Consider the following 13,989-nt stretch of genomic DNA (forward strand, 5'->3'; position numbering starts at 1 on the left):
TATCTGTGTCTAATTACTATGACCAATAAATCTTGTTTGTAATGCTTTTTAAGAAATAGACTACAAGGGGACACTGTTAGCCAAGAAAGAAAATGAAAGCGGTTTTGAGTAATGGAAATACTAATGTCTAACATTGAATTAAATATTACATTTGCATCGGAGATTTACAAAATCTGAAAGGCTGAACTTGACCCCAATGAACCAAAACTCATTGCAACACAGTGTATACCAGGGGTGTACAATCCTGGGCAACTTTAAGACCTGTGGACTTCAACTCCCAGAATTCTCCAGTCAACCATGCATAACCGGCTGAGGAATTCTGGGAGAAAGGAAAGAAAGAAAGAAAGAAAGGGAGGGAGGGAAGGAGGGAGAGAGAAGAAAGGAAGGAAGGAAGGAAGGAAGGAAAGGAAGGAAGGAAGGAAGGAAGGAAGAAAAGGGAGGGAGGGAGGGAGGGAGGGAGGGAAGGAGGAAGAAGGCAGGAAGGGCCCTGGGCAAGTGCATTTAATTTCCCAACAACTTTTTAAATTAATCAGAGAGACACCTCTAAGTAGATGTTTGGAGTTGGGGTGATACCGAAGCTATTGCTGAAATCTGCAATCCGATCCATTCCCATCAAGGTGGTAACAAGGCTGTAAATTTGAAATGGAATGGAAAGGCCTGATAATTGGATCAATAAGCTGCTAATGACGGAATTGAATCACCCCTCCTCCGTTTGATGAGCGATACGATAGAAATGGTCATAGTAATGTATGAGCTCTGTAGTTACCAAGAGGGTAAGATTCTATTTCACTGTGCAAAGATGAGTTGAATGTTGGGCATGCCAAAAAGAGAACAAGAGTAAATTAAATGTCTCCTTGCTTTTCCTCTGCATAATATCTGATTCCTTTTCTGCTGCTCAGTACTTTATTTTCCCACGGGCAATTGATCTGCTGAAACCGTAGATTGGAGAACTAGGAAAAAGGGCAATTGACTATTGTTAGAGCCGGTCAAGACAAGCCGACAAAACAGCAACTCAGTTGGTCAATATGGACAAAATTCCTTGGGCAGACTCCCATTCAGGATTTAATAGGGTTTTGAAGGAGATATCTCCCAAACTTTCCTGCACAGGAGAAGCAACATCTGTTCTGTCTCAGCCTACGAGAGTCCTTGCTATGCTCACAAGGAGAAACCCCTCTTCCAAGAAACAGGCAGGAATTGCAAGAAAAAACCAACCTCTTTTATTCTCACAGACCTGAGTCAATGTCCAAGGCAAACAAACACAGTTCACAGAAACTCCATCCTCAACATGAACGGTTGCCTTTGGCAACCAGCACCTCCACATCTTTCTTTTTATAATTCAGCCAAGGCGTGGCTTACTAATGCCTTCTCCTTTGCCTTTGGAGCCGCCCCATTGCATTCCTCTGTCCTACTCACTTCACTTGCCTGTGCCTTCGTGCATCCTGGATTTGTCCCAGCTGTTCTTCATCACTGTCCAACTCAGACTCCCAGCACAGCTGTGTCTCAGCCTGAGTGCGAGTAGAGGGGTCAGGCTCCTCGTCCAACTGTAAGTCTTGGAGCTCCTCAGAGCCTTCCTCTGACTCTGATGTCACTCCAGACCCCCCCTTCCTCCTCTGATTCCTCAGCTGCTGGATCCATAGGCTGGCGAGGAATCACAACACTATCACCCAAAATATTCTACCAAGAATCTATGTCCTTAAATGGGAACGATTGATCAAGTTTGACAGCCAGCTCAGAGTAGCGGTGAAGATGCTGGCCTAGAAACCAGAGGAAGGGGGAGAATTCTAATCCCACCTTAGGCATGAAGGATAGATGGGTAAGCTTGGGCCATTCACTCCCTCTAAACCCAACTTACTTCACAGGGATGTTGTTGGGAAAATAGGAGGAAGGAGTATTAGCTGTGTTAACATTCCTGGTTACACTCGAATGAAAGACTATCTAAGAGCAGAGTCTTTCAGATTTTCCAAATTTAAGAGGTGTGGCCTTCCACTCCCAGAATTCTGACTGAGGGATTCTGGGAGTTGAAGTTCACACATCTCACCGTGGTCAAGACTGAGGAACATTCACCTAAAAATTCACCAGCCCAGGAAGTTGAAAAGCATCCTAAAGCACAAAGACAACTCACATCCATCCTTTTTTTAGCACCAGTGATGATGCATCCAGCAATTGTTCCTTAATATTCTAGGTGGTTTGTATTCAATCAAGACCAGTGATTTGAAAAGCAGGGAAAACAGGACGTGTGAATCAGCCTGCTGTGGTTAAAAACATTTGGCTCACTCAGTGGGTTCAGGGATTCCATTCTCCCTCCGTGAAAATTCTCCATTCTTCTTGTCCTTTGGAGGAGAAAAAAATGGCAGGAGAATTTTTCTAGATGGCTCTCATTCCTAAGTCAAAGGAGAAAAAAAAAAAAACAGCTGGCCGAGTAGCTATTATGGATGCGATTCTTTTTTGAGGGTGAATGCTTAGTCTCTCCTCCTAATCGCCAATGTCATGTGAATTTGCAGCTTTCCACCGGTCTCGTGGGGTAAAGGGAGATAATTACCGTGGGGAAAAATAGCTGTGTTCTCAAGATCATTTACTATTTGGAAATATGTGTCAGCAAAGGGATTCGTCTCATGCATTTCAGTATCGTTAACCCAGAGAACTGCTGTGCATTTCATCTGTCTGGGAGAGAGAGTCTTCTCCCCTTTTCCTCCATGCAGCTAGTCCTCAACTGTAATGGAGGCCTGCTTGTTACGGCTGTAAGTCGTAACAGTCATAAAAATGGGTTGGTCATAGGATTTTACAAGGCAGTCCTAAGCGTGAACATCATGGTTGTTAAGTGAATTGTTTGTTTGCTATGGCCCGATTTTGCCAAAAACTGGAAGTAAGTTCTCTTCTTTTTCCATTCTGCCTCTCCTCTCCTCTGTCTCTCCCCTCTCTCCTCTCCTTTCCTCTCTCTCCTCTCCTTTCTCTCTCTTCTCCCTCTCCTCTCCCTCTCTCTCTCCTCTCTCTCTCTCCTCCCCTCTCCTCTCTCCTCTCCTCTCCTCTCTCTCACTCTCCTCTCCCTCTCCCTCTCTCTCTCCTCTCCTTTATCTTGTCTCATCTCGTCTCCTCTCTCTCTCCTCTCCCTCCTCTCCTCTCTCTCTCTCCTCTCAACTCTCCTTTTCCTTTTCCTTTCCTTTTCTCCTTCTCTGTTTTATGCTCTCAACAACTCTGCAAGGTAGGGTTAGGCGGTGTCAGAAATGAACAACCAAACCCACACATGTAGAATTCAAGCTAGATACTTTATTGTTCTATGGTTATTTCACAGGAATCTCCCCAGACTGGCAGATTCACCTGGGAAAGACCAGATAAGGTTCAAAAGCCTTGAAGGGGGGAGTATTTTAAGGACATTGACCTCTGGTGTTTATATAATGTGTCCAAGCTAATTCCTCATTTAACCCCTCCTCCTACATGAGGACAGTTGTTCTCCAATAGGTGGAGAGTTAGTGGTTGGCTCACGGTCATCCATGAGGGTTGGGGGTGAGAACCAGAGCGAATTCCCTTTTCCACACATGTTTCCATTAGCCACAAATATAACAAATAAATACTGGACAGAACTCCTGTTCTTACAAAGGGGTTACCCCAATCTTGCAAGGAAGGGCTGCACGGGGGGGTCTTTCCAAGGACTATTGTTCCAGACACCTCTGCATTAGAAGTAAAATTGGCTTGGAGTGAGCAGCTGCTCCTGGATGTAAGTCATTTTTATGTCAAACCCTTGGCAAGTAATTGCTTTAAAAGCCTACTTTATTGCAGGCTCATGGTTTAATCTAGCTGTCAACGTGAGCCATATTGGGAATGAACGCAGAGAATATCCAACAAGCTTTAAATCTGGCTTCTCTCTGGTTTACATGTATTTAACTTTGCTTCCCAAGAAACTAATCCTCATTCCAGCTTCCCTACGTCAAGCCAGCACATGATGTTGGATCTATTTCTCCTCCTGCCCCGTGTTTCTTTTTCTCCTCCTGCCCCAGCTCAATTTCCCGCAGATCGTTAATTCATATTGTCATCTAAACGAAAGGGGAAACGTACCTGTACATTTTAAGCATACATACATAATCACAGGCACACACATTGTATTCACTAGGTTTGGTCCAATGACAATCAGCATCCCAGATGCTACATTAAAGGTGTTGTTTTTTTTTACTGTGCACACATCTGGAATACAAATGTGGCTTGACTGATGGAAAATCACCTGCCTAAATTGATGTTTGCAGTGTTCCTGCTGGAAAACACTGGCTTTTACGGGAAGATAAATACCTTATAAGTTCCACAGGAAGTTTTGTTGCAGAAGGACTGGGTTATAGATAGCTGCAGCTTGTTCCTCGCTGCCTAATTACGGGAGGTTGCTAGTGAATGTCAGATGGGCTTGTATGAAATTAAGGTTTTGATTTACTAAACTGTGTTTATTTCCCATTTGCCCAGGGGTTTTCTTGCCTCTTGTAAAACAATTTGACAAGGAGAAGGAAGACTGTTGGGTCCTTAGTGCTCTCTGAGCTTGGTTCTTTTCTTGCAAACATTTCATGACCTATCTAGGTAACATCATCAGTGTTAGAAGGGAGTGGGATTTGTGGAGAGGAGGAGGAGGACTGTGGGGTCCTTGGTACTCTCTGAGCTTGGGTTGTTTTCTTGCAGACGTCTTACTACCCAACTAGGGAACATCATCAGTGCTAGAAAGAAATGGGGTTTGCTCTCTTGTCTATATAAAGTGACTTACTCTGTTGGTGGAAGTGTTCTTGGTGCTTCCTTGATTAGGCTGTTGGTTACTGTTAGCTTGCTTGTTTCATTTGTTAGTTTCTTGATTGGAATATTTGCAGCTTGATTATTGGTCTGGTATTAATCCCGGTGTTAATCTCTGCTTATCTGGGTGTTGATTGCTAGCTGGGAGGTGTTTTGGACTTTTTCTTTCTTTTTTAGCTTTTGTATTTAAGGACTCCCCAACTGCCTTAAAAAATGAAGTCTTTCAAGCACTGTCTAGAGCAGGGGTAGGCAACCTTGGCTCTTTTATGACTTGTGGATTTCAACTCCCAGAATTCCTGAGCCAGCATGGCTCAGCTTGGAAACCTCTCCCTTTTCCTTCAGCGTGGCTGGCTCAGGAATTCTGGGAGTTGAAGTCCATGAGTCATAAAAGAGTCAAGGTTGCCTACCCCTGGTCTAGAGGAAGCAGAAGTCAAAACGCCATAGATTAGTCACAGCCATCAACACTCACTGGACAAAATTTGTCAAAAGTCACCTGAATGGCTAGCAGAGAGGAAACAATGCACCGTCCAAAAACTCACACCTGAGTTCCCTCAGAAGACATTTCTGTGTCCTAGAACTGTATTCTGAACATTCTCCTCTGTCCGTGGTCCTGAAAATTGATTTAGAATAGATCGCTAAGTCTAACTGATTTTTATGGAGCTTTATAAGGAACGCAGGATGGGGCCTGAATAGGACTAGATCAGAGATTCCCCAGCCAACCCCAATTTTGTAGGTTAGATGGAAAAGTTGAATTAGCATCTGCAAATCATATTGTCACCAAGGCAACCACGTGGATGTTCCTCAAACACCAGTTCATAGAATTAAACAATAATTTCTCCAGCCAAACCCCCACCCTCTCACGCAGTTCATGTAAACCAGACATGTCAAACACAAGGCCCGGGGGCCAGATGTGGCCCGTGAAGTGGTTTCATGTGGCCCGCGAAGCCATCCTGGAAACAGTGAGGGAACGGCCCCTGCTGCCTTGGCCCTGTAAAATTTTGTGGTGGCCATCTATGCTGAAATGCATTCAATCTTAGCTCCACAAGGCTGTCTAGAAACAGCAAGGAACCAGCCCCTGCTGTGTTGGCCCTGCCCCCTGGGTGCATGCTGGGGAGTTGTCACCCTTTGTGAGGAATGAAGAAATGGACCATGCCTTGGCGCTTGCCCCGGTCCCACCCCCTTCTGTCAGAGACCCTCAGATCTGTCCCACTCCTGCCCAGGCCCCCACAGGCACCCTTGACATGAACGATGTAGAGCTGGCCATGCCCACCCAGTAGGCCATGCCCACCCATAGGCCGCACCCACCCGTCCCCTGAGGGCAACCGCAATGCTGATGCAGTCCTCAATGAAATTGAGTTTGACACCCCTGATGTAAACAATTTCACTTTGCTATGGGAACCGTCTGTTTCCTCTCCAGAGCTGCTGCACTGTCCTTGGAAAGGTTTTCAGGCTCTCACGATCTTCCAACGGAATCTTGTGATTTGCTTAATAACCATGGCAAAAAAAAGGTCATAAAATTGGGCATGAGTCACCTGAAAGCCGCCTTGTTTAACCATGGAAATTCTGGCCCCAAATTTGCTCATAAGTCAAGGACTGCCTGCAATCTAATCACAAGGCCACAAACCTTAGAAAAATTCTTGCCAATTCAAAATAGACTCCAAACTCACTCTTTCTCTTTAAAATTGCTCTTCATCTCTCTCTGCCTTAGGTCTCCTGAGATGTTCAGTACATTCCGCCCACGTGGCTAATAACCAGATATATAATTCTTAAAAGAATTCTTTTAAGCAGATAGCATCTTTCTGATTTATATGGATCAAAGCACAGAGCTGCTTCTAACCTTTTTTCTAACAAAGTTTAGCAGTTAATTGCTTTGAAACCTTACTAGTGGTGGGGTTGAAAGTAAATCTCTTGGGTGGGATCCTTAATTATCTTTATTAATAGGTTTTCCCCCTTATTAATGGATTTCTCTCACCCTCGTCTGCCTGAGTATCTTTTGACCCTTTGATACAATCAGGCTGATAATTGTAAAAATGTGCTGAACATCAGCTACTGTTTTGCATTATGGCTGCTTTGCACTGTCTTGGAAGGAAATTTAACATATGGATAAAACTTGTTGGCGACAATAGTGTCCTGTCTGAACGGAAGAAAATTCAGATTTAATTCCATATGCCCAGAGAACTGGTACCCTAGAGCAGTGGTAGGCAACCTTTGTTCTTTTATGACTGGTGGACTTCAACTCCCAGAATTCCTGAGCCAACATGGCTCAGCTTGGAAAACTCTCTCTTTCCCCTCAGCATGGCTGGTTCAGGAATTCTGGGAGTTGAAGTCCACATGCCTTAAAGTAGCAAAGGTTGAGAAATACTGCCCTAGATAGTCTTTTATGCAGACATAACTAGGATTATACATGGTTTTATCCATTCAGAATTTTATTCACAGATTAGAAAATGTTCAGAGGCGATCGGAGAAGATGACACCAGGACTTGAACACAGGCCCTACAAAAGTACATGGAAGGAACTTGAGAACACTCTAGGACAGTATTTCTGAACCTTATCAGTTTGAAGATGGGTGGACTTCAACTCCCAAAATTTCTCAGCCAGGAATTCTGGGAGTTGAAGTCCACCCATCTTCAAGAGGCCATGTTTGAAAAAAATCTCTCCTCTAGGATAAAACAAGATCTCGGGGTTTGTTTGTTTTTTGAAGTTATATTGTGGGTACCTTACAGTACAGGGAGTGAATAATTCAGTACGATTCGACTCAGCGTGATTGCATCAGCTCCCGGTTAGTGTGCTCTGCAAACAGAGGCATAGTTTTCACCTTGAAGGAAGCCTTTCTTGTTTCCCTTCGCCCATGCATATGGAACAGACAGAAGTGTTTGCCATCTTCTCCTTGGGGCCAATTTGTGTACTAAAAATAAAGACTGCAACATTTCATCAATTAATCAGCCAGAAAAGTCTTTCAAAAGATCTGAAACGCAAGGAGAATGCTCACAGCAATGGTATAGGGGTGAGCGTTTCAATACACACACAGACACACACACACACAGAGACACACAAATGCCCACAGAGCTGGGTAGAGCCCAGAAGTAGCTGCTGGTTTTTAAAAAATTAAATACACCAAGCTTGTTCTCTTGCATTGTGAAAGTTGCAAAAGGGGATCATATGACCCCGGGACACTGCAACCACCATAAATATGAGTCAATTTTGATCACATGACCCTGGGGATGCTGCAATGGTCATAGGTGTGACAAAGGGTCATAAGTTGCTTTTTTCAATGATGTTGTCACTTTGAATGGTCACTGAATGAATTATTATAAGTCTTGTAGTGCAAGATCAGAAGATGTAGAGAGACCTGGCCCATAGAATCACCATGAGGCGGATTCAACTGAACAGATAACATCAGAATGGAATGGAATGGAACGGAACTGAATGAATGGAGAAGAGTAGAATAGAATAGAATAGAATAGAATAGAATAGAATAGAATAGAATAGAATAGAATAGAATAGAATAGAACAGAATAGAATAGAATAGAATAGAATAGAATAGAATAGAATAGAATAGACCTTGGAGGTCATCTAGTCCAATCCCCTGCTCAGCCATTCAGACAAATGGCTGTCCAGTCTCTTCTTAAAAACTTCCAGTGATGGAGCATTCACCAATTCTGGAGACAGGTTGTTCCACTGATTAATTGTTCTCACTGTCAGGAAGTTTCTCCTTAGTTCCAGGTTGCTTCTCTCCTTGATTAGTTTCCATCCGTTGCTTCTTGTCCTGCCTTCGGGTGCTTTGGAGAATCAACCTATGTATATTTCCCCCCAGATTATACTGTTGGTATGCAGCGCGATAGCAAGTCCCCCCAAATAAGTTCTCAGGAAGTATTTGCAGACAGACTCTAATGGATTCTGCCCATGGCGTGCCTGTTCCTGCAGCTCACCCTGAAAAAAAAAAAAAAAGTTCTGCCTCCAGGTATCTTGGCTGCGGAGAGATTAAAGTGTGTCAGCTGTGCAATTATTTGCATTTTCAAGACAACAAAAGCTGCCATATGGAGGAGGCTACAATTCTGCCTTACGGCAAAATTAATGGATCTAAAAATATCCTGTATTTTGGAGGTGGTTTACTGGCCCAGACATGTGAATGGATACGGAAAAAAGAAGATTGCCTCTTTAGACACATCTTGGGAAATTCTGCAAAGGTTTCTTCGATTCCTTTCATATATATAGGTAGTCCTTGACTTATGACCATAATAGAGCTGAATTTTGGCCACGTGACCATGGGGGAACGCTGCAACGGTCGTAAGTGTGGAAAACAGTCATAAGTAACTTTTTTTCAGTGCCGTTGTAACTTCAAACGGTCACTAAGCAAACTGTTATAAGTCAAGGACTACCTGTATATATAAAATTGGTCGTTCCTATCTGTGAATGGGCACAGACACAGTCTACCATGGAAAGCCCAGAGTCAGTCACTACAAGGCGGGCAACAAATAAAATTAATAAATAAGCAATCAATAAATATTCTTTACCAAGAAAAAAGGGACAAAATTAACACCTTCTCTCACATGGTTATATAAGAGAAGGGGGGGGAATCCTCTTTGTTTTTCTTCCTCCCCCCCCCCAATTTGCAACATTCCAATTTGGAAGTTTAATTGGGGATAGCAAATGTTACACCCTTTGCACTGAAAAACAAAAAAGCGGTTTTCCTCAGAGCCGAAAGCGTCTTAATTGGGTGAAGAAAAGTTGGTCAGCGGACGTGGGCACCAGCAGGAGACCTTAATGCCATGCCAATTTAATTTAAATGAAGTTGCTAGGATCACGAATTGTGTGTGTGTGTGTGTGTGTGTGTTTTAACGAGGCTTTTTCCAGGAAGGCTTGACATGGTGGATGCAAGATATTAAAAGATAATTATATCAAACCAGCCTTCTGAACTTAAGGGAGATTTAACAGGTTCAAACGCAGCCATGTGTTAATTTAAGATAAATGGGAAGAAGAAAGAAGAAGAACTGTTTCAAGGGGAGGAAAAAAGGCTATTACCTTTCTCTGGGTGTGTATTTGTGTGTGTGTGTGTGTGTGTGTGTGTGTGTGTGTGTGCTGTATGCTGAGAGGTTCAGACAACTAGGCAATCTTTGCCTAGGGGAGAGGAATTGCCGTTGCTAAGCGAGGTTAACTGACTCCGGCTTCATTCTACGACCTTTTTGTCATGGGTATTAAGCAAATTACTGCGGTTGCTAAGGGAATCATGTGGCTGGCAGTCGTTAAGCAAATTCAGCTTCCCCCAATTGACTTTGCTTGCTGGAAATCAGCTGGAAAGTTTGCAAAGGGCGGCCGTGTGATCCTGGCACCCTGCAATTGTCACAAATACAGGATGGGGTGGGGTGGGATGGGGTGGGGTGGGGTAGGGTAGGGTAGGGTAGAGTAGAATAGAATAGGATAGGATAGGATAGGATAGAATAGAATAGAATAGAATAGAATAGAATAGAATAGAATAGAATAGAATAGAATAGAATAGAATAGAATAGAATAGAATAAATATTGGACTATAGAATAGAATAAATATTGGACTATAGAATAGAATAAAATAAATATTGGACTATAGAATAAAACAGAATAGAATAGAATAGAATAGAATAGAATAGAATCTGGAAGGGACCTTGAAGGTCTTCTAGTCCAGCCCCCTGCTCAAGCAGGAGAACCTACACCATCTCTGACAAGTGACTGTCTAGCCTCTTCTTAAAAATCTCCAGGGATGGAGCGCCCATGATTTCTGGGGGCAAGCTGTTCCACTGGTTGATTGTCCTCACTGTCAGGATGTTTCTCCTTAATTCCAGGTTGCTTCTCTCTTTGATCAGCTTCCAACCATTGTTTCTTGTCCTGCCCTCTGGTGCTCTGGTGAACAACCTGACCCCCTCTTCCTTGTGGCAGCCCCTCAGATACTGGAACGGTGCTATCATGTCTCCCCTCTTTCTTCTTTTCTTTAGACTAGCCAAACCCAAGTCCCGCAGCCGTTCTTTGTATGTTTTAGCCTCCAGGCCTTGGATCATCTTAGTTGCTCTTCTCTGAATTTTTTCCAAACTCTCAACCTCTTTTCTGTGATGCGGCTGCAGCATTCCAGGTGTGGTCTTAACTAGGGTTTTATAAAGCGGTACTAATACCTCATATGATCTTGATTCTGTGCCAGAAGAGAATACAGTTAATTTTTTTTCTATTTGGAAATCTCTACTGGTCTTTGTGCTTGGGGTAGGTGGGGTAAAAAAAAAATGAAACATTGATTTCAGGTTTGGTTGTTTAGATAGGTTTGTTATTATGGAAATGACTTCTGCTTTCTTTTGCCTGGCTAAGTGGTTTTGGAAGACCCAGAATAAAGGTTTAGGTGTCCACCGTTCTTTTTTGCTCCTTTGCTTTCTTTTCTTCATCCTGAATTTTTTTTTCAGAAGCTGAAGATGTTTTGCTGCTTGAAACACAAGACGACCTTTAGATTCCTCCCCCCCCCCTCCGCAGCCTACAGAAAGAAACAGATTGAATTAAAAAGCAGAGATGGGAGTTTGCTTTGATGGAAACTGCTTGTAGACCAGAACCCCCAGAAAAAGCCTCTTGTTGAACTGCTGATAGCTTGACAGTGGCAAAATTACACTGGAAAGAAAGCTTAACGTTTGGAGCATCCTTTTTTTTCCCCAAGAGAGTATTCTTGGGGCTGCCAGCTTTCATGGAAGGAAGAGTGAAGATAAGCCTTATGTAACAGGGTGATAGAAATGCCAGGATTATTGAAGTTATAGCTAAGAGCCTTTTCTTCTATGATGGAGAGAGTGAGTGAGTGAGTTAGGTAAGTAGCTGAACTGTGCACAGGTCAAAAGCAAAGCAAAAAAAAAGGATTGCCTCGAATACGATGAAAACTCTTAAAAATCTCTCTCTGTTTCTCTATCAATTAGGAAGGGTGTTACATAAAGACTTGGGAAGTCTTTTAGGAGAGGAATGGAGATTGAAATGGAGAGAGATGAACCCTGTCCTTGGTGGTCAATAAAAGTGCAGTAAAATTGGCTGTGTGAAGTTGGATTCCAGCCTTTCAGGTAGCTGGTATTATCTAAGGAGGCTTGGAGGCAGAGCTGTTATCCAAGTGGTTCATGGGATCCAGTTGTTCAATCCTTGTGCTTCCTCTTGAGGAACACCATGATGGAACTTGGCCTTGAACCTGCAGACTTTCTCCAAGTTATGCTTTCTCACCTGCTAGTCCATCTCACGTGTCGGTATGTCCCCATGCCTGTCTCATTGGTGTATCGCTGTTTGGCCGTGAAGAGGAATTAGAATCAAAATTACCGGTTACCTTATTGATTTAGTAGCCCTGTTTTCAAAGAGCATGAAGGACTTTAGAGAAGCTAAATAGCTTATCACAGCCAAGCCACCTCATCTGTCTGCTCGAATTTGAATTTCCACCTAGGATTGAACAGGGGAGCATCTGACAGGAACTGATGGTCTTGGGAGATGCAAGACTCTTCATGTGGCTTCAACAATTCTTGGCTTCTTTGGGCAGATGCTTCACCCTGTCTCATGGGTTCTCCTTCCAGTGGTGACCTGGGAAGAAGCTGGTAGGCCTAAACTGAGCCACATCAGGCTGGCTGGGGCTGTCAAGCCCAAGAAATTCAAAAATCCAGGCAATTCCAATGAATATAAGAGTTTATTGCAAGCTTAAGCTCTCTATAAGAATCTGAACTGCTAGCATCCAAAGCAAATTGAGGGTAGATAAGAATTCAGTGGAATTCATGATGGGGTGGACTTAGATCTCCTGTGGGCTCAAAGGGACTCAAGACTAATGACACATTTGACCCCCTCCTTTGGGCTCAGCCTGGTCACCTCCTACAGTGGCTACAGTTCTGCTGGACACCTGACCAGCTCATTGAGACATCCCCAAGTTCCAGCTTTAGGGCTCTCTTTCATTAATTTTTCTCTCCTTCTATGACCAGTGTCCTCTTTGCTTCTGCAGACAGTTCCTCCCAACATTTGCATGGGGTGATTAATTTCTGACACCGCTCATCCTGTAAGAACAAACCCAGAGGTAAAGCAAATTAGTGGCTATTTAATGTGTCACAACGGTTGGCATAAAAGATGTCCTCAAAGCCTCTTGAGGTCTTTTGTGGAAGCAGCAAGCGACAACGAATTTAGCAAATTAATTGGAATACCAAAAATATTATATCCAGGGAGACATGGCCTGACTAGCCAAGATTATAGGTTTATACTTGGGGGTGGGGTGGGGTGGAATTAACCTGGCCTGCTCCACTTCAACCAGCTACCTTGTTTTAAGCAGATCAATTCTGGGACTGTGAAAAGTAGCCCCCTTTTCTTGAGCAAAGAGCTAATAAAGGGTCAGCTTCTCTTTGTTGAAATCCTTCAGGTGAGGCTTCATTGATGCAAAGCCTCCTTTGAAGCTAGGCCCAGTTAACAACAGCAAGAGCACTTAGACTTATATACCGCTTTGCGGTGCTTTACAGCACTCTCTAAGCCAGGGGTAGGCAACCTTGGCTCTTTTACGAGTCATAAAAGAGCCAAGGTTGCCTACCCCTGCTCTAAGCTGTATACAGAATCAGCATATTGTCCCCAACAATCTCAGTCCTCATTTTATCGACCTCGTAAAGCTGGAAGGCTGTGTCGACCCTGGGCCTGTCAGGATTGAACTCCTGGCAGTGAGCAGAGTCAGCCTGCAAGACTGCATCCTAACCACCGTGCCACCACAGCTCTGACAATCTGCACAGCTGTGGTCACACAACAGCCTTTACTTGAACTGACCTCTTTTCTACATAATGGAATGCAGTGATTAGTTATGACGGAGTGTAGTGAGGAGATGGATCTCCAGGAAGAAGGAAACACAGAGTAGTTGAGGGTATATTTTAGACCTACCATTTTTTCCCCCTCCATGCAGGTCCTTCTTCCATTGTCTCTCTCCGATGACACACAGCATCTGAGAAATTCGACACCTTCTCCCAGCCTTCCGTTGTGTGGTAAGTAAAACTTGATCTATTAATTAATGAGCTGTCTTTCTGGTTTTGACCAATGCTTCTGGCTGTCATGGGGACAAATCATTGAAGCATTTCTCCTCTTTCTGGAGCTGGGAAAGGACGATGGGAAATCACTCATCTACCCACCAGCCACTTGCTACCAAGGGCCACTTCTTCACAGAGGAAATATAGCATCCATTTTTTTTTTACTAATTGATCTCTGAAAAAGAAAATGTATGTTCTTTGACAAATGTGAGGT

The 13,989-nt window shown here is 43.5% G+C and overlaps 1 long non-coding RNA gene across 1 annotated transcript in view; it reads left to right on the forward strand.

The window, feature by feature from the left end:
• LOC120315869 overlaps window positions 1-13,733 on the forward strand; it is a 75,091-nt gene extending 61,358 nt beyond the window's left edge. The window contains exon 5 of the long non-coding RNA XR_005558805.1: window positions 13,655-13,733. This is a non-coding gene — a long non-coding RNA (uncharacterized LOC120315869). The remainder of the gene's footprint in view (window positions 1-13,654) is intronic.
• Window positions 13,734-13,989: the final 256 nt, after the last annotated feature.

The sequence above is a fragment of the Crotalus tigris genome, unplaced genomic scaffold (assembly GCF_016545835.1).
Source record: "Crotalus tigris isolate CLP2741 ecotype Arizona unplaced genomic scaffold, ASM1654583v1 scf7180000019173.45859301935:6455823, whole genome shotgun sequence".
Classification (NCBI taxonomy): domain Eukaryota; kingdom Metazoa; phylum Chordata; class Lepidosauria; order Squamata; family Viperidae; genus Crotalus; species Crotalus tigris.